The 19190-nt window shown below is 38.5% G+C and overlaps 1 protein-coding gene across 3 annotated transcripts in view; it reads left to right on the forward strand.

Annotated features, from left to right (window-relative positions):
• FBXO34 (F-box protein 34) overlaps window positions 1-19190 on the forward strand; it is an 89356-nt gene that overhangs the window by 53426 nt on the left and 16740 nt on the right. The window contains exon 1 of one of the 3 annotated variants that reach the window (XM_043556223.1): window positions 4103-4184. The exons of the other annotated variants lie outside the window; for them this stretch is intronic. The gene's annotated coding sequence lies outside the window, so the exon portion shown is untranslated. Of the gene's footprint in view, window positions 1-4102; window positions 4185-19190 lie in introns of those variants that run through there. 3 annotated transcript variants of the gene reach the window in all.

A 19190-nucleotide genomic window follows, 5' to 3' on the forward strand; every position in this document is an offset into this window, starting at 1 on the left:
TATTGCAAATAATATTCTTCCAATCTTTTGCTTATCTTTTAACTTTATTGTGTCTTTTCCCCAAATAGATATTTAGAATTTGTATTTAGCCAGATATGTCAGTATTTTGTGTGTGTATGTATGTATTTATAAAAAATGTTTATTTTTATTTTGAGAGCGAGAGAGACACAGTGTGAGTAGGAGAGGGGAAGAGAGAGGGGGGAGAGAGAATCCCAAGTAGGTTCCGTGTTGTCAGCACAGAGCCCAATGAGAGGCTTGATCCCATGAACCATGAGATCATGACCTGTGGAAATCAAGAGTCAGACGTTCAACCAACTGAGCCATGCAGGCACCTCCCCTACTAAGATTTAAAAATCATTCTCTCATATTTGACAGCATTGGATTTTACATTTTATTCAATCTGTCACTTTTAAGTTTTTATAGTGAAGTAGGCATCTACCTTTTCACTCAGATACCCAGTGAGTTTATTCAAACATCCTGCTTTAATTATTTAGGGTGTTGTTTTCTTGAACTACTTACTTGTTTCTGCTCTCTTGCCATACTGTTTTGATTACTGTAGTATTTTTGTATGTTTTGGGAACTTTATTTTTCCCACAACAAATCTTACTATTCTTTTTAAGTTTAGATAAGAATTATATGCCATAAGATTTGCGTTTTAAAAGTATACAGTTCATTGGTGTTTAGTATAGTCACATAGTTGTGCAGCCATCACCTCTGATTCATTTTCATCACTCCCAAAAGAAACTCCATATCCATTAGCAGTTGCTCCCCATTTCTTTGCCCACTGAGTCCTGCCCCCCCAACCCCCACCCCTAGGCCCTAGGCAACCGTTAATCTACTTTCGGTCTCTATAGGTTTGTCTGTTCTACAGATGGATCATAAAATATGTGACCTTTTGTGTCTGGATTCTTTTACTTACCATAATGTTTTCAAAGTTCATCCATGTTGTAGTACTGTTATAACACGCTGTGAAGGTACACACATAAGTTGTATCTGTCTACAGTGTCGGTTCTATTCAGTCATGAAGCAGTGTTAACATAATTATAAAGCAGGTTCAGGATTCCAAACTCAGTGACATTTCACCACATGATTAACTTGGCTTCTTACACAGCAGAGCACAAGACAAGTCACACAACACAGAAGATCACACAGGGGGTGGGAAATTAATGAACCAAATGAGGAGTCAGTCTGTGAGCGACCAGTTGAGATCAGGCCTAGGTCCTGCTCGGGTCAGCTCTCAGCATTTACTGCTTATTATGTTCAAGCAGTGAAGGATCTCACCGCTGTTCAGAGATCAGTTGGGCAGAGCCTTCCAGCTGCAGCTGCCTTTTTAAAGTGGTCAAAGAGGGGTCAGTGTCTAAAGAGTCTGACAGCTGCAAAAATCCCCCCCCCCCTTTAAAAGGATTTAATCATTCTTGGGCCCCTGCAGACCTCCTCTGCTTCTTGTTATCACTTCTGGGGTGTCATTAACTGGTGCTGGTCTTGACGATATCTTGTAGCTGCAGTACCCTTAACAGTGTCATTGCTTGACAAAGGCCCTTGTTTGACCTGAGTGACTCCATCTTGCTCTCTACAAGTACTTGTACCAGTGCTTCATTAATCCATTGTATGTATACACCGCCATTTGTTTATACATTCATCCACTAACGGACATCTCGTTTGTTTGCACCTGTTTTAAATAGTGCTGCTATAAAATTTTGTGTACAAGTATTTGGATATCTCTTTTCAGTTCTTTGGGGGTATATACCTAGGAATAGAGTTGCTGGGTCATGTGTTAATTATTTGTTTCATGGTTTTTTTTGTTTGATTTTAAATTTTGACCTTGTATCTGGTAAGTTTTTGAGCTATGAGACCAAGTAACTTTTAATTTGATTAGTAACATGAAAGCCCATAACATGTAGCTTGGAAGCAGTGACAGATTTTTGTCTCTTCCCTTTGAATATGTTAGTGGCATGTTTGTTTGTTTTTGTAATGTGATGGCTGGCATCTTTGTTTTATTCCTGAATATAGGAGGGGAATGTTTTAAATATTTTGATATTAAGTATGCTGTTTCATATAAATTTCTGTTAGTTTCCTTTTATTAAGGTCAAGTTTTCCTAGTTTGGTAAGAATTTTTTTGAAAATCAGGAATAGGTGCTGAGTATTCTTCCTTTTTCTTTTTTTTTTTTAAATGTTTGTTTGGGGCACCTGGGTGGCGCAGTCGGTTAAGCGTCCGACTTCAGCCAGGTCACGATCTCGCGGTCCCTGAGTTCAAGCCCCGCGTCAGGCTCTGGGCTGATGGCTCAGAGCCTGGAGCCTGTTTCCGATTCTGTGTCTCCCTCTCTCTCTGCCCCTCCCCCGTTCATGCTCTGTCTCTCTCTGTCCCAAAAATAAATAAACGTTCAAAAAAAAAAAAAATGTTTGTTTATTTTGAGAGAAAAAGAGAGCATGCACAAGCAGGGGAAGGATGGAGAGAGAGGAGAGAGAGATGCGGGGCTCAAACTCCCGAACCATGAGATCATGCCCCTGGGCCAGAAGCAAGAATCGGACACTTAGCTGACTGAGCCACCTAGGTGCTCCTGAGTGTGACTTTTAAGAATTTATTGAGATATAATTTCTTTCCTTTAACCGTTAGGTTTCAGAAGCATTGTCCTTACCCTATTTGGTTGATAACTTGTTACTTGAGTGGATTTTTCTTCCCTTCCAGACGGTTGGTCACACATACACAAAACACACTAACAGGAGACTAATAGGAGACTAAATGCTGGTGAGAAAACTAATATATATTGTGTATGTGCGACCAATCTGAAAACCAGTCTAAGAACTCTATTCTGGAAAAGCTGTAGTGCCAGGTTCAACAATGATGCAGAGCTGTACGTGTTAGGATGTAGGTCAACATGTTTCTTTTCTTCAGTCCTCTTATTTCCTTCATTTTTTCCTGTAAACTAAACAATTTAAAATCTTGTTATTCAGAATAAAGTAACACACTCCTTTAAGTGTTTATAAATATACTCCATAATTGGTTCTGCTGCTCCTCCCACCTCGTTCCTGATAAAAAACAATGCTACAGAACGCTTTGAATTTTCAGCAAGTGGCAAATTACCTCTGTTCACAGGGTGTTCATCACCATAGTAACAAGGAGCCAACTCGTTCTTGAAGTGGGGCAGGATGCTGGTCCATTGCTTTTCAGAAGGACCTAAGACAATCCAAATACTTCTGTAGACTAGACACCAGGCCTGCTTAAGGTGTGTCTAAACATCCTCAGTATACACAAGTCACAGATGACATAGTTTATAGAAGAAGTAAAATCCCTAGTTGAGGTTCTGTCACATCACAGAGACTCCAAAACAAACCCAGATGGACTTTACTTTCTGCCCAAGAATAATCAAATAGCTTCCTATTAAAAGCTCATCAATTCATAATCCCCCCACATTGAAGACAGCTGGTAGTGAAGGTCAGGAGGACGAGGGAATTGAATAAGGCAAAGGTAAAAAGTGATTTTTAGGTTTGGCCAAATAGTGTGGGTTTGGGTCACAGGTAATCTTTGGTGTAAATAGGCATGCTTAGATTTTGAAGTGCATGGTGTTAGATCTTGCTATGAGACAAGGTTGTTTGGAACTTAAATCTCAGAGATTTTCCTTAAATGTGTTTGAAGCTGTATTTAAAGCTAAGTCCTGGGGAGAAGGTTGGTGGAAAGAGAAAAAGAATATATTAGGATTTGTTGTCTGAAACACCTACTGTGATTTTAGAGGATGTCAACAATAAAACTAAATTTTCAGGTAGCTAGTAAAATATAGAGGACTATGTAATCTTTAAAAAAATTTTAATGTTTATTTATTTTTGAGAGCGAGAGAGCAGGAACAGGGCAAGGGCAGAGAGAGAGAGGGAGACACAGAATCTGAAGTGGGCTCCAGGCTGTGAACTGTCAGCACGGAGCCCAATGTGGGGCTTGAACCCTTTAACTGTGAGATCATGAGATCATGACCTGGGCTGAAGTCAGATGCTTAATTGACTGAGCCACCCAGGTGCCCCCCCAAGTGATGCCATTTTGGGCCTGTGGTTTTCTTTTTAACAAGGGTGTGGCACAGAAAAAAATATGATGAGCTTTTCTGTTTCTTTATAGGATTATACTGGTTGCTGAGTTTGAGAGTAGACCGTATGGAGAGCAAGAATAGAATTCAAAGACTAATGGGAGACTAATGCAGGTGAGAAATTGTGGTTAGAACAGAGTATTAGCAGTGGAGGTGGTGAATGGCACAAGCTGACTCTTGAACAACATGGGTTTGAACTGCTTGGGTCCACTTACATGGATTTTTTTATAGTACAGTACTGTAGATGTATTTTCCTTATGCTTTTTTTCATATTTTCTTTTCTCTAGCTTTATTGTAGGAATGCAGAATATAATGCATGTAACATACAAAGTATGTGCTAAACAACTGTTTATGTTATCAGTAAGGCTTCCAGTCAGTAGTAGGCTATTAAGTTTTGGGGGAGTCAGAACTTATAATTCGGATTTTTGACTGCATAGGGATGGGGAGGTGTCTGTGCCCCTAATCCCCGCTGTTGTTCAAGGGTAAGATGTAGTTGGATTCTGAGTATATTTTGAAGGTAGAGCCAATGGGAATTCCTGATGTGGTTTGTGAGGGAAAAAGGGGGTCAAGGATGACTCAAAGTTTTTGGCTTTGGAAATTGGAAAAATGGGTTTGTTGATTACTAAAATGGGGAAGATTTTGGGAGGGTGGTGGTGGAACATGCACAGGGAGTCAGGATTTTGATTTTGGACATGTTGAGTTTGAGATGCTTGCTAGCTTATTAGACATCTAGGTGGAGATTTTGAATAGTCGGTGTATAAACCTGGAGTCCTGGAGACAGGTTTGGGTGGCCGCTTGGTATAGCATGTAAGTTGAATTTAGAGCCATTAGACTTGGGTGGAGCATTTAGCCAGTTCCCAGTCTAGACTATCTGAGGAGCCTGGGATGTCTCTGTGAACTCACGCATGTTGCTGCAATGTATCTGAAAATTTCCAGGAAAACAGTACGGTTGGTGTGTATCCTTGACATGTTTTTAAAAAAAAATTTTTGCTAAAATGTTTGAGATGTGTGCTTGTGTTTTTTATATTTCTATACAGCTGGGATAAGCTGAGTGCAGTTTTGAATGTACATTCAGTGTTTCTCACAGTAGAAATCATACATAAGCAAACACAAAATTCACATTCTATTCAAGTTGTTCCCCAATATATCTGTCAATCCCATATAGCAGAATTGATTGTACTTAATTAAAAGTTCCTGGAGGTGGGGATGGGAGATTGAGGGGGTGGGGATAAGAATCTGCCATGAAAACTAGAGAATCATTGCTTGGAGGCCCAGGAAGGGTCTGAGGGAGATTTGAGAAAATGTCTTTGAAAAGCAGTTTATTTTGGGGGCTCCTGGGTGGCTCAGTCATTTGCACATCTGACTCTTTGGGTTTCAGCTTAGGTGTTGATTATAGGTCATGGGATTGAGCCCCACAAGAGAGGGAGAGAGAAAGAGAGAGTGCATGCATGAGTGAGGGAGAGGGGCAGAAGAGAGGGGGAGGAGAGAATCCCAAGCATGCTCCATGCCCAGGGCGGAGCCCAACTTGGGGTTCATCCCACCCTGATCCCATGCTGTGGGATCATAACCCAAGCCAAAATCAAGAGTTGGATGCTTAACAGACTGAGCCACCCAGGCACCCCAGGTTCTTCTCTTTGAAGCGAGTATACTATTCAGCTTTGAGATATGGAGACTCAGAAAATTAGGAAGAGCTGGGTAGTAATAGATGCAGTGAGACATCCTCAGAAGGAACTTTGTGGTTTAGTAAGTGAGCAGCTAGAGAGATTAGAACAGTTAAGGGAATTAGCTGAAGATCAGAAGAGTATGAATACCTAGAAGTTAAAATCCATTTGGTTATATCAGCTGAAGAAAGTAACTAAAGTTGATTAGGCTTTAAGGAGGAGCTTAAAAAATTTTTAAGCCATGTTTGTTGTGCCTTTAGGAAAGTGCAGGTAAGGGTGCTGAATCTTCTTGTATTGAGCAAGGTCTTTGGTTCTTAAGGGGATTATAATCAGTTGTGGGTCAAAAACTGTAAGATTCATCATAGCTTAGTTGAATTCTTTCTTAGGTTATTCTTTCTTTGCTTTTTTTCATGTGTAACCCAAACCTTCTGGTTTAATAATGTTGATACCAGGAGAGGAGACAATATGAATGGAGAACTTAGGTATTCCAGTTTCTGAAATTGGAATTTTGATTTCCATTATGACTTAATAAATTTACGTGAATTTTTAGTATAAGCTAGCCTTTGGAACCCTGTCAGCTTAAGAATTGAATGATAAAAGTGTGTTTTCTGGTCCTCCATCAATGTATGAGCACATGGGTAGGTGGTCATCTCGTGATTCTTTGATTCTCAGACTTTGTATTTCCCACAGTAAGGAAGTTCTGTTCAAGAAACCAAATAAACATTACACTTGCTTTGTTTTTGTTTTGTTTTGAGCATGAAATAACAGGATTGGGTAATTTTTTTTTTTAATTAAAAATTTTTTTTAAGTTTATCTTGAGAGAGAGTGAGAGGCGGAAGGGCAGAGAGAGAAGGAGAGAATCCCAAGCAGGCTCTGTGCTGTCAGCACAGAGCCTGATTGTACAGCACAGAGCCCTGTGCGGGGCTTGAACCCGTGGATCATGAGATCATGACCTGAGCTAAAACCAAGAACCAGACAATTAACCGACTGAGCCACCCAGACGCCCAGGAAGTTGGATGATCTTAAAGGATTTTTAACCAATTCTGATGTTTCTTGATACTTTTGAATCATTCTCTTTCTAAAATTTTAACTTTGTTAAAAATTTATTATTATTGTTATGATTATGATTTTCTAGTAATCTCTATACCCAGTGTGGGGCTCGAACTCACAACCCCGAGATCAAAAGTTGCATGCTCTTCTGACTGAGCTAGCCAGGCAGCCCTTAAAATTTTAACTTTCTACTCAATATTATTTTGGAGAGTCAATGAATTTTGTTTCTGGATTTGTGGGATATGGATAGAAATGTGATAGTGGGATAGAATTAAAACTTTTTTTAATAGAAGAAAGAAGAATAACCTAAGAAAGAATTCATCCAAGCTGTGATGAATCTTGATGTACAGTTTTTGACCCACAACTGATTATACCCCCTTAAGAATCAAAGAACTTGCTCAATACAAGAGGATTCAGCACCCCTACCTACACTTTCCTAAAGGCGTAACAAACATGGCTTAAAAATTTTTTAAGCTCCTCCTTAAAGCCTAATCAACTTTAGTTACTTTCTTCAGCTGATATAACCAAATGGATTTTAACTTCCTAGGTATTCATACTCTTCTGATCTTCAGCTAATTCCTTGTGCAACTTTTTTTTGAAGGGGTATTTGGGAATTAAAGTACTTGTTTAAGACCAAAAAGAAAATTTCACAATAATTTGTTTTTTCTGATAAAATTTGCCTCTTGAGCCTTCCCATTGCCTATTTTTCTAGGTTCTTGCTAGGAAAAATGTTAATTTCAGTACTCCTTTTCTTTACCTTATGGCTGGCCTTTGTTTTCATGTTAAGTTCAAAGATCGTGTTTTTCCTGTTGGATTTGCCTGTTTTTTGTTCCTCTTCTGATGTTTCTCTTTTCCCCTTGCCATCTTCCCAAATGAGAACCTGTAGAAGGCATTTATCTGTAGTTTTGATTTGTGTGTTTCCTATAATCGTGCAAGCAACTTACAGCTGAGTTGCCTCGGATAGCCATGACATCACTTTTCTCTTTATATCAAATTTAGTTTTAGTGATAAAAACTTAGGAAATACTATACACTTATGCTAACAGTGAGTGATGTAAATAATTATCTCTTGATTTTTATATTGCCTTTCCCTTATATTGTCTTAAACTCACTTTTAAGGCTTTTTGTATGTGTTTCCATAAATCTTCTAAAATTTGCTTCAACTCTAGGGTATTTCAGGAATGGTTTGTGCACAAAGCAGGATCAGATTCATTTCCTAAAAGACTTTGCTTTATGTGACATTGTGTTTCAATTATCCTGATGTTTGTATTCCATTTCTAGATTTGTCATAGAAAAGGGCACTCATATTCTTTCTAATGAGTTTTATTTACTAAAAAAAATTGTTTCATGATATGGTTGACTGTAAAATAGCTTTCCAAAATCTTATGCTTTAGATATATTTTTTATATATGACATATATGCTCCATACTTTTCTTTCCATAAAGACCTTTCATGTACCATATGCTTTATTAGTCTGCTTCCCAGCTAGAATGTATATCTGATGAAGACGAATACTTTTATATTTAGCTCACTGCTGTATCGCTAATCTTTGGAAGAGTGCCTGGTAAATAGTAGATGCTTAGTAAATACTGAGTGAAGAAAAGATCTAGTTGGTACCTTCGCTCACAAACTGTGAGATTTGAATAGGAGTAATGATTGCTTGAATGTTCAAATTAGAGGCTGGAAATTATTTTATACTTGTGAAACGGAAGAAAATTCCCAAAGGTAGGAAAGGCCTGGTCTCTTTAGGCCCCCCCACAGGATAGTTGCAATTTATTGTTTTTTAATTTTTTTAATTAAGACTCTATACCCAACATGAAGCTTGACTTCACATCGTGAGAACAAGAATCTCATATTCTAAGGAATGAGCCAGCCAGGTGTCCCAGTAGTTGCAATTTGAGTGTAATGCTAGTGTTGCAGATTTAGATGAGAGTGGGTCCAAAAATCTCTACCATCTGTGTAGTTTTAATCAAATCTCTGTGGTATGCACTAAATTATAAATATATTAATAGTTTTTCCTGTGCTGCTCTCATCTTCTCCCGCACTAAATAATTTCTGGTCTGGAGTATTATTTTGTAAATTTGAGTAACATGTGAATCATCCAAAGGAAGAAATTCATTAAGACCCTTTTTTTTAAACTTTTTTTTTTTTAAACGTTTATTTATTTTTGAGACAGAGAGACAGAGCATGAACGGGGGAGGGGCAGAGAGAGGGAGACACAGAATCTGAAACAGGCTCCAGGCTCTGAGCTGTCAGCACAGAGCCCGACGCGGGGCTCAAACTCACGGACCGCGAGATCATGACCTGAGCCGAAGTCGGCCGCTTAACCGACTGAGCCACCCAGGCGCCCCAAGACCCTTTAATATCAATAGAATTAAAACATTTTTACGTTGCATTGTTATGTAGTTAAATATGTATGAACAAAACTAGTAAACCCTGTATGCTTCTAGTTCTTATACAACTGTAAACTATTTAATATACTTTATACTTTATTAATATACTTCAATATGCTATTTAGTTTCATATTATTTTGATACTATTTTGAATAAAGTTTGAAAAACTAAATTGATGCTTACAGTATAAGTGCTGCCATTCCCTCTGCAAATTCTGTTGTGTTTGTCACATTTAAAAAAAATTTTTTTTTAATGTTTATTTATTTTTGAGAGAGACAGAGACAGAATGCGAGTGGGTTGGGGCAGAGAGAGAGGGAGACACAGAATCCGAAGCAGGCTCCAGGCTCTGAGCTGTCAGCACAGAGCCTGACGCGGGGCTGGAACTCACAAGCTGTGGGATCTTGACTTGAACTAAAGTCAGATGCTCAATCAACTGAGCTTCCCAGGCGCCCCGTGTTTGTCACATTTTAAAGATACTGTGATAACTCATCTTCTCTACTTTTTTACATTTGAGCTGCTGCTGAAACCTTTGTTCATTGTTTGGCTTTCATTTTTCCTTCATTAAATCAGGGTTTCAGGCACCTTGGAGCATGTCTGTAGGTGTTCAATAATTATTTTCCACATGAATTCAGGAACTGAAGAACTTCCTATTTGATTATCCTTGGGTATTTAATATTTTTCTCACCTATACATCCCACTCAGAGTAGAAGTAAGAATTATAGTAAATGTTATTCTCCTTGAGGGCGTTGTTATATGAAACACTGAATGACTGATGTAAAGGATCTGCCTCTGCATGAAATTAGGTCTAGCACTGTCACCTGTCTGTAAGATCCCAGGTAATGCAGGTTAGCTTCTGGTTTGCTTCTGGGTAATGTTTGGTTCTTTGCTAATCACTGTAGAAGGCTTCTTGGATACAAAGCTCTTTCTCAGATTGTCTTTTACTATGCTTTCTAAAAGTTGGAAATGTTTAATACATGATGGGACTAAGTGTCAGTTCCTGAAGTAACATATGTTGTAAAGTGTTTTCATAAGGAGAACGTGGTGTACCTCTTTGTTTGAATCTTATTTTAAGAGAGAGAGAGAGAGAGAGAGAGAGAGAGAGAGAGAGAGAGAGAGAGAGAGAACTTCAAGCAGGCTCCATGCCCAGTGTGGAGCCTAAGGCAGGCCATGAGATCATGACCTGAGCCCAAACCAGTAGTCAGATCCTTAACCTACTGAGCCACCTAGGTGCCCCTTAATCTTTTATAACTTAAAATGTAGTGTTTTGAGCTTGTAGTGTATCAGAAAATGTTGACCTTTGAAGTTATGGCTACATCCCTACTTGATCTTGAGCAGGTTTCAGTTTTTGAGCTTTTATCTCCTTTCGGCACAATGGTTGCAGACTTCAATACAAAAACATTAAGGTTATATATAGGTTTGTGGTGACATGAGCGTGGGGGAATAGGCATATGGAGACTGGGGAGGAAAGAAAGAAGGAGCAGCTGATACCTTTGTACACAACGAAGATGCAAATGATCTGAGGAACAGAAAGAGGGCAGATGAGATGTTTGCAAAAGTGCTTTGTAGATACAAAACATTTCTTACAGCTCAGGTGCTGGTATGTTTAGGGAAGATACTTGTTTTATTTTTCCAGTGGCTACAGTTTATTAGCTTATAAGACCACCTTTCCTAGGGAGTAGGATCCTGCTTAGAGGCTGACAAGAGACCCACAAGTCACAAATTCCAGCAGTTTGTGAATTATGATTGGTTACTTTATTTGTACTAATAGTCTGTTTCTAGAAGATTGGCAGTATGAGAGGAATAGGCTTATTGGTAGAAATTTGGGGGTGATGTAGTTTTGTATCATTTCTTAACTCTTAGTGTGTTTGGCTTTGCTGTTTGGTATGTACAGTTTTGCCACCTATTAACCCAGCAGTGAAATCTGATCTTGGTATCAGGTTCTCCTTTGTGGTTTGGTTTACTAATAATTGAAGTACCTAAGGGTTCTGGGTGTGAACTCTGCATACTTTGTAATTGATTTAGAAAGAACCAGGGAAGTTAAGATTTTCTATTAAAGTAATTAATAAAGCATTGTGGCTTTGAAATAAATATATATAACTGTTACACCAAAATGACCAAAACATGATAATGGGACCCAGTGTGTGTTTTTATTGCCCTTAAAGATGAAAGTATTTTTAAACTTCTTGGTGCCCTTTTCCTTTCTAGTTTGGGTGTGTAGGAGTCTGTTTATCAGAAATATTTTAGCACTGATGTTGGTTTGGCATTAAAAAAAATCTATGTAAACATGACCCTGGACAGCTGTGTTTAATATAGTAAAGAACCATGGGGAGACTTTACAGTATTTCTTGTTGGGACTTCATGTCTGTATATTTTAGTATTTAAAGGATGTGGTTTGGGGCTTTGAAAATGAGAAGGATGTTGCCTAACTCATAGCTGAATGTCTGCTTATCTAGATTGTTCTGTCGTGGAGGTTATTAGCAACGTGAAAGTTGTTTTTACTCTACTTAAACTGACAGTATTAAGTTGGAAAACTTTTGTGGAAGTATTTGTTTGCACATGGCTGGTGAGTAGGATTTTCTTTAAAATCTGGCATTGCATAGAAATTTTTAGGTAAGTAGGGTGCTGGAAAAAAGTGGCTACTCAAGCCAAACTGTGTTTTGCTTTGCAGAAAAGTAATGAAGATTAAAAGTGACCATGACGTGGAGAGCATCTCCATTTCTTCCACCTCCCATCACTGAGCTGGCAGTGCACTAGGTCAGGAAGTGGTGGGTGGAGTTGTTTAGTTGTATCAACTTCCTGGTCTGCCCAAGTATCGATTAGTCAGGCACTCCCATGTTCCATTTAAAAGATGGTTGCTGATCTTTTAAAAGAAAGATTTCCATTAAATCCTTAGGTTTGACATTGATTCACTCTAATGAACACTTGCCAGGTGCAAGGAAGGCCCTGTGCTACATGCTCTGTGAGAGCTACAGAAAGGAGTATGATTACTCATACCTTTCAGTTTACAGTATAGTAGGGGAGAGGAAGACAAGATAGACCAAGGTAAGTGTTCCATGGGAGACATATAGTAGCTATTCCTTAATACTGCTGGGTGAGGGTGGGGCAGTGGATGACACCCGGGCAGGAGGGGCCCAGCTGGGTAAGCAGTTTCTGTAGTTGTACAATGTACTACAGTAGTAGTACAGTGAGTAAATGATAAAGATGGTAACAGGTAGGGAAGAAAGGTTAAACAGTCCCTGTGACGGTAAAAGGAAAGATACAAGGAAGAACTAAGACAGGAGCTGTTAATCAGAAGCCTTGAGATTTCCCCTGAATTCTGTGCAGAATAGTTTTTGTGCATGCCCTGGCCTTTTTTCTTGGGCAGAGGACTTAGACTTTTCCTCAGATTCTGAAGTGTCCGCAGTTCAAGAAAGATTGAGAACCATTGTGTTAAGTTATCAACTTTCGATGACAGAGGATATTGAGACTTTATAAGGAAGTCATGGGGTAGAACAGTTTTTCCTTGTGGGAGGTATTGGGGGGATTTGGGTACTGAGTTTATGAAGTTGTCTCTGGACCAGGGCAGTGATTGCCTTGTCAAACTGGTTTTCCCACCCAGCAAGTCCGGTGGGTCCATTAGTAGATGGCATGACAATGAAGAGTAGGTATTTTGAGTCAAAGGAGTTTATTAAGTATTATTTCCCCCTTTATTTGGAGGCCAGATTGATGAAGGTTTGAGAGAATGGGATGCTATTGCAGAATAGTTCCCGGCGTTTACTTTTCGTGGAGCTCCTTTTTTTTTTTTTTAATTAATTTTTAAAATTTTATTGTTTTTTAAATTTACATCCAAATTAATTAGCATATAATGCAGCAATGATTTCAGGAGTAGATTCCTTAGTGCTCCTTATCCATTTAGCCCATCCCCCCTCCCACACCTCCTCCAGTAACCTTCTGTTTGTTCTCCGTATTTATGAATCTCTTATGTTTTGTCCCCCTCCCTGTTTTTATATTATTTTTGTTTCCCTTCCCTTATGTTCATCTGTTTTGTCTCTTAAAGCCCTCATATGAGTGAAGTCATATGATTTTTGTCTTTCTCTAATTTCACTCAGCATAATACCCTCCAGTTCCATCCACGTACTTGCAAATGGCAAGATTTCATTCTTTTTGATTGCCGAGTAATCCATTGTATATATATACCATATCATCTTTATCCATTCATCCATCGATGGACATTTGGGCTCTTTCCATACTTTGGCTATTGCAGATAGTGCTGCTATAAACATGGGGGTGCATGTGTCCCTTTGAAACATTGCACCTGTATCCCTTGGATAAATACCTAGTAGTGCAAATGCTGGGTTGGAGGGTAGTTCTATTTTTAGTTTTTTGAGGAATCTCCATCCTGTTTTCCAGAGTGGCTGCACCAGTTTGCATTCCCATCATGGAACTCTTCTTATGTGTAAAGTATTCTGTGCTTGATCTCATAGGGGGAATCTATAAAATACCATACAGGGTCCCTGCCCTTAAGGAGTAGATGGTATCTAATGCTTTCCTTTTGGCTTTTTGTTCAGCCTGGATCTGTGTATGTTCATTTAATCTTTGAGTCTTTGACCATTTCCTGGGCAAAAGAAACGTTTCTTTTAAAATGAACTTGAACTGACTTTGGTTTGTGACTTAATTTTCCTTTTAAAGAATGGAGAACCACTGGGATTTGAGGGTTTAGGAAATAGAATCATTACTATACTGTACTTGTAATTAGGAAGCCCTGTACAGCTGATTTGGTGACTTCTGAGCAAATCCTTTGACTCTTCTGACTATTTATTTTTATATCAATATGTGTGTATACACACACAGCTTTGTTTAAAAATGTTATAAAGCACATTTTAAAAAATGACCTGTCGGGGCACCTGGGTGGCTCAGTCAGTTAAGTCGCTGACTCTTAATTTTGGCTCAGGTCATGTTCTCATGGTTTCCTGAGTTGGAGCCCTGAGTCGTGCTCTGTGCATTAATCACATGGAACCTGCTTGGGATTCTCCCTCTCTCCATCTCTCTCTGCCTCTCCCTTGCTCACGCTCTCTCTCAAAATAAATACTTAAAAAAAAAAGACCCATCATTTAATATTCTAAGATGAACTGCTTGTATAACCAATTATTTAAAAATACTCATTACACTTTAATTGGTCAGTTTCCACATTTGTGAAATGTGAATAAATAATAATTGTATATATCTCATACAGTTGTCCTGAAGATGAAATTAATGTTTATATGTGCTTAATAAATATCAATGGCTATGTTGTTAATAATATTAATATTTTGATACTAATACTATCATTTCTCCCTTCCCCATGGGTGAATGTGGGGGGTGAGTATTGTTATAAAAGAATTTACAATGAGGTATCTTTAAATAGCAAAATTTCTTATGCATTTATTGAAATGTTTATATTTATCTTTAAAGTTATGAAAGTTAAGTGCACTTATCCATAAGGCAGGTTCAGTTATTAATAATTAGACTGCTCATTTAGGTCACAGAATGAGGGAATTGAAAGCCATATCTGTTTAATTAAGAAATGGATTGATTGATCTTGATCACTGTTGTCTTTTAGTTCTTTTTTATTTGATTCTGTTTTTGTCTCTCTTTTTTATATATTTTTTTGTTCTCTAATTTATTTCCTGTTCAATTTTTAGTAACTAGTGTGGAGTAGGGCAAGAAGAATTTATATTGGTTGGTGCCCGGTGTCTGAACCCGGAAAGAGTGACACATCAGATAGCCTGGGGCTTAGTGGAGAGGGACTTACAAAGAGTCCTGTGGAGCTGTTTTACCCAGGAACCACTGAACTCCACCACATTTTCCTCCAAATCAGACTGTATGCAGCTTCACCCTGTGTGTGTATAATGAACATTTCCAGGCTTATTCATCCATTGTTTTCCAAATGCTTCCAATTATTTCCCCCTTTTAAAAACCAGTAATTATGAGAAAATTCTGTTATGTACAAAAATGTAGAAATAGAGTTACGAACCTGCACTTAGCCGTATCCAGCTTTAACAGTTTATCATCTCATGGCCAATCTTATTTGATCTATACTCCAAACCATTTCTTCTGTCCCATATTGTTATGAAGGAAATCTCAACTATCATATCACTTACTCTAAAAAGATTTTAAGATGTATATCTAACAGATAAGGACTTAAAAATACATATATACACATATATATTAATTTTTATAGTATGTCTATTTGACTCAGCATCCATTATATTTGGCTGGTTTCTTAAGGGTTTTTTGTTTGCTTTTTAAGTAGGCTCAACGCCCAACATGGTGCTTGAACTCAAGACCCTGACGTCAGAAGTCACATGCTGTAGTGACTGAGCCAGCAAGAGGCACTCCTTATTAAGTTTCTTTTAATGGGATAGCCTCCCCGCCTACACCCCCCACCCATCCCCAGTCTGTCTGTCTTTCTAACTTGGAATTTGCTTGAAGAAACCAGCCTTATTTTGTTCTATAGTGTAGTTTCCCTGCTAGATTTTACTGTTTGTATTCCTCAGATGTGTAATATATTTTTGTCTCCTGTGTTTTCTATAAATTGGTAGCTGGCTTTAAAGGACTGACCAGATTAGAATTTTTTTTTTTTTTTAATGTCTTCTTTTCCTCTCTCAGAAGCATGTGCTGTGTTTCAGGTTTGCCCAGATCCATTAATTCAGTAAAAGTTAGAAAATTGTAACATCTATTTCTATCATTCCTTCCATTTATTTTGAATCAAAACCTATCAGAAAATTTAAAAATTTTTTAAATATTTTTTTCAGAGATTGAGCATTTTTTAAAAAGTTTATTTATTTATTTTGAAAGAGAGAGAGCGTGCAGGGGAGGGACAGAAAGAGGGTGGGGGGTGGGGAGAGAATCTCAAGCAGACTTTGCACTGTCAGTGCCCTAGATCCTGACCTGTGGCTTGATCTCATGAACCATGAGGTCATGACCTAATTTGAAACCAAGACTGAGGCACCCAGGTGCCCCCGAAATAAAATTCTAATTTAAGGCATTTAATGGCTTTAAGTGTATTTTATTTTGATTTTGTAGCAGTACTGTACATGATTTGGTGTTGAGATGTGCTGTATAGTCTATTGGGTAGCTGACTACTGCAGAGCAACTTTAGACAGACCCATGTGTTTCATCTAGGTAGGAAGTTGTCTTAGAGTGCTTGCCAGTAGTTTTTTTCCCAGCTAGAGATAAGTATGAGGGGTGAATATGCATTCTAATGAGTGTGTACTTCCCTACTTGTTTAATACTATAAATTGCTGTTTTAAAGTTTTACCTACTTGTGTAATTTTTTTTTCTTTTTAATGAGCTTAGGCACTTAACTTAATTTTCTTTTTTTTTTTAATTAAAAAAAAATTTTTTTTTCAACGTTTATTTTTATTTTTTGGGACAGAGAGAGACAGAGCATGAACAGGGGAGGGGCAGAGAGAGAGGGAGACACAGAATCGGAAACAGGCTCCAGGCTCTGAGCCATCAGCCCAGAGCCTGACACGGTGCTCGAACTCCCGGACCGCGAGATCGTGCCCTGGCTGAAGTCGGACGCTTAACCGACTGTGCCACCCAGGCGCCCCAGGCACTTAATTTTCTAAAACTGTTTCTGGGCTTGATTTGGAATCAGGAGCAATAAAGTCTAAAATATGTCTGCTTAGTACAGTTAGCTTTGGTATTACTTACTGAAGACCTTGGTTTTTAAATTGTGCAATTTTCTTTCTTATAACTGTAGAAGGGCGGCTTGGAAGGTAATCTGATTTTGTTCAGTTTTCCCATTTCACAGCTGTTATATTTTACATTTGAGAGTTATCAAGGAGTCTGGGGCTCACTTGGTGTCCTTAAGGACTTTTCAAATAGTCCCCTACTAATATTTATAATATGATAATATTTTTGTTTCTGGAAAGGATTTATTTAGGGAAAAAACCCAGTTTCTTCATTGGTATTTCGTTTAAAGCAAGCATCTGAAGCTGGTGCACTAGAAAGTAGTTGAAGACCTAGTGATTTTGCCAGGTCAGTGAAGCTCATAAGAATATGTGGTGAATTTAATAGAGGAGCTTTTCTTCAGTAAATCAGAAAGTGACCAGATAATTAATTTCTTTCCCCTCATACATTGTACTGCCTTTCTTCTTACTCTTTTCAGCTCTTGTTCAAGCTCAGGGCTTTTGAGGTGAGCTGACTTCTCTCTTACTGCTCATAGCCAAGAAGTTGAATTTATTCTTCAGATACATCTACAGTGGAATAAACCTGTTTTTCACTTTTCTGTGGGGGATTTTGTGTGTTTGCTTTACAGATGAACTTGGACTTTGGATCATATAAATGGACATAGAAGGGAAATTGAAGTACTAGACCAGGAAATAAAAATTCAAGGTTTTCAGCAGTTTGCCAGCTGGAGCTCCAGCAAGTTATTTTGGGGGTATCTCTTTAGAAATAATGGTACAAGAAATCTCTTTAATGAATAGCACTTTTGTTTTCTGGGGCTCCATATTGCCACTTCATATCGTGTTGGATCCAACACAAAACTATAGTGATCCATTTGAGCTGCTTGTACAGTAGAGATGGAGGTTACATTCTCAGCCTGTCTTCCACAGTCAGGCTGTCTCTAGAATATAGCATCCATTCAAATTCAACAAATGATTTTTGAATGAGGCTCCAGAGGCGCAGTGGTAAATCAGGCAGACAAGTGTTCCTATCCTTGGGAGTTTACACCTTAGTAAAATTGTCCACAGAGGTACGTCCCTAGGTGGAATAGTGAATTCAACAGAAGTTCCTCTTTTGCCCAATTGTCTGAACATATCCAAAGCTGTTTTTTGAGGGCAGTCAGGCATACAGAGAGAAGACGACAAGCCAAGTTTTGAAATTTTCACAACATAATGTTATCTTTTTTGACTATGACTTTGGTGTGTAGAAAATAATGGATCTTCTGTCAGTAAACAAGAAACTTGTTAGTGATTTCTACCTCTTGTTATTTGTCTCTTTTTTATTCTAAGATTTTGTGCTGAATTGCAGTAGGTTTTCTTAGTTTAGACTTTCTGAGGTAATGTTTCTTCTCTCTTCACTCCTCTCCCCACCTTTAGTGTTGGCTAATAGGCTTAAAATTTATTCTAATATTGTTTGGTTGATCATTAGTTACTTCCAACCCTTTGGCAAGTAGCTAAATATAAACATGGGTACTGTATATCCTGTATTTTTCAAGATAATCTCAATTTCAAGTGTTTTGGTCCATTTTGGTATAGATTTAGTTTTTGATTTAGATATAAATGGGCCTTTAGGTCAGTGCTCTTTAACCTGAGTCCATGGATCCTGATGAGCTTTAGGGAGGTGGTTTGTGAATCTCCCGAAACAATAATCATGCCAGACTTTGTGGCTATGTGTTCTTTCCTCAGGGAGTGATGAAGTTTGGGGGTGATGGTGGGGGGTCCGGAGCCAACGACCAAGAAAGAATTCTTGAATACCTCTCTAGTGCAAAAAGATGATTTTATTAAAGCATGGGAACAGGACCTGTGGGCAGGAAGAGCTTCTGCACTGGGGTCATGACAGGTAACTCATTATATACCCTCAGGTTGGGAGGGGGTCAGGGATAGAGTAAGTCTCTAAGAAATTTTGGAAGCAAGGTTTCCAGGACCTTGAGGGGCTAGCTGTTGCTACGGAAATGCCATTTATTACCGTTTAGTAAAACCTCAGTCATGAGACCCTTCAGATGTTTATCCAGAGGCCATAAGTTTGGAGCATGATTGCCAGCATATATTGTGGAGCAGTTGAGATAGAGGAAATAGACTTACAGGATCCTCAAGGTTGGGATAATGTTAAGCTAAACTTCTTTTGCCCCCAGCAAAGTGTCATCGTTGAGACAGCTGGGCTCCTAGAGGGAGGTCACTGCTGGTTTCAAGGACTTGTCAGTGGGTTCTAGGCAGTAAGGGATTTTAATTTTTCATTTGCCTTAGTTTCCCACATTACCGTGGCAAGCACCTAAGCCCTTTCCTTTGTTCTTGGGTAGCCAGGAGTGTCTGAGGACTATCACACTTA

Source organism: Prionailurus bengalensis, chromosome B3 (genome assembly GCF_016509475.1).
Source record: "Prionailurus bengalensis isolate Pbe53 chromosome B3, Fcat_Pben_1.1_paternal_pri, whole genome shotgun sequence".
Lineage (NCBI taxonomy): Eukaryota > Metazoa > Chordata > Mammalia > Carnivora > Felidae > Prionailurus > Prionailurus bengalensis.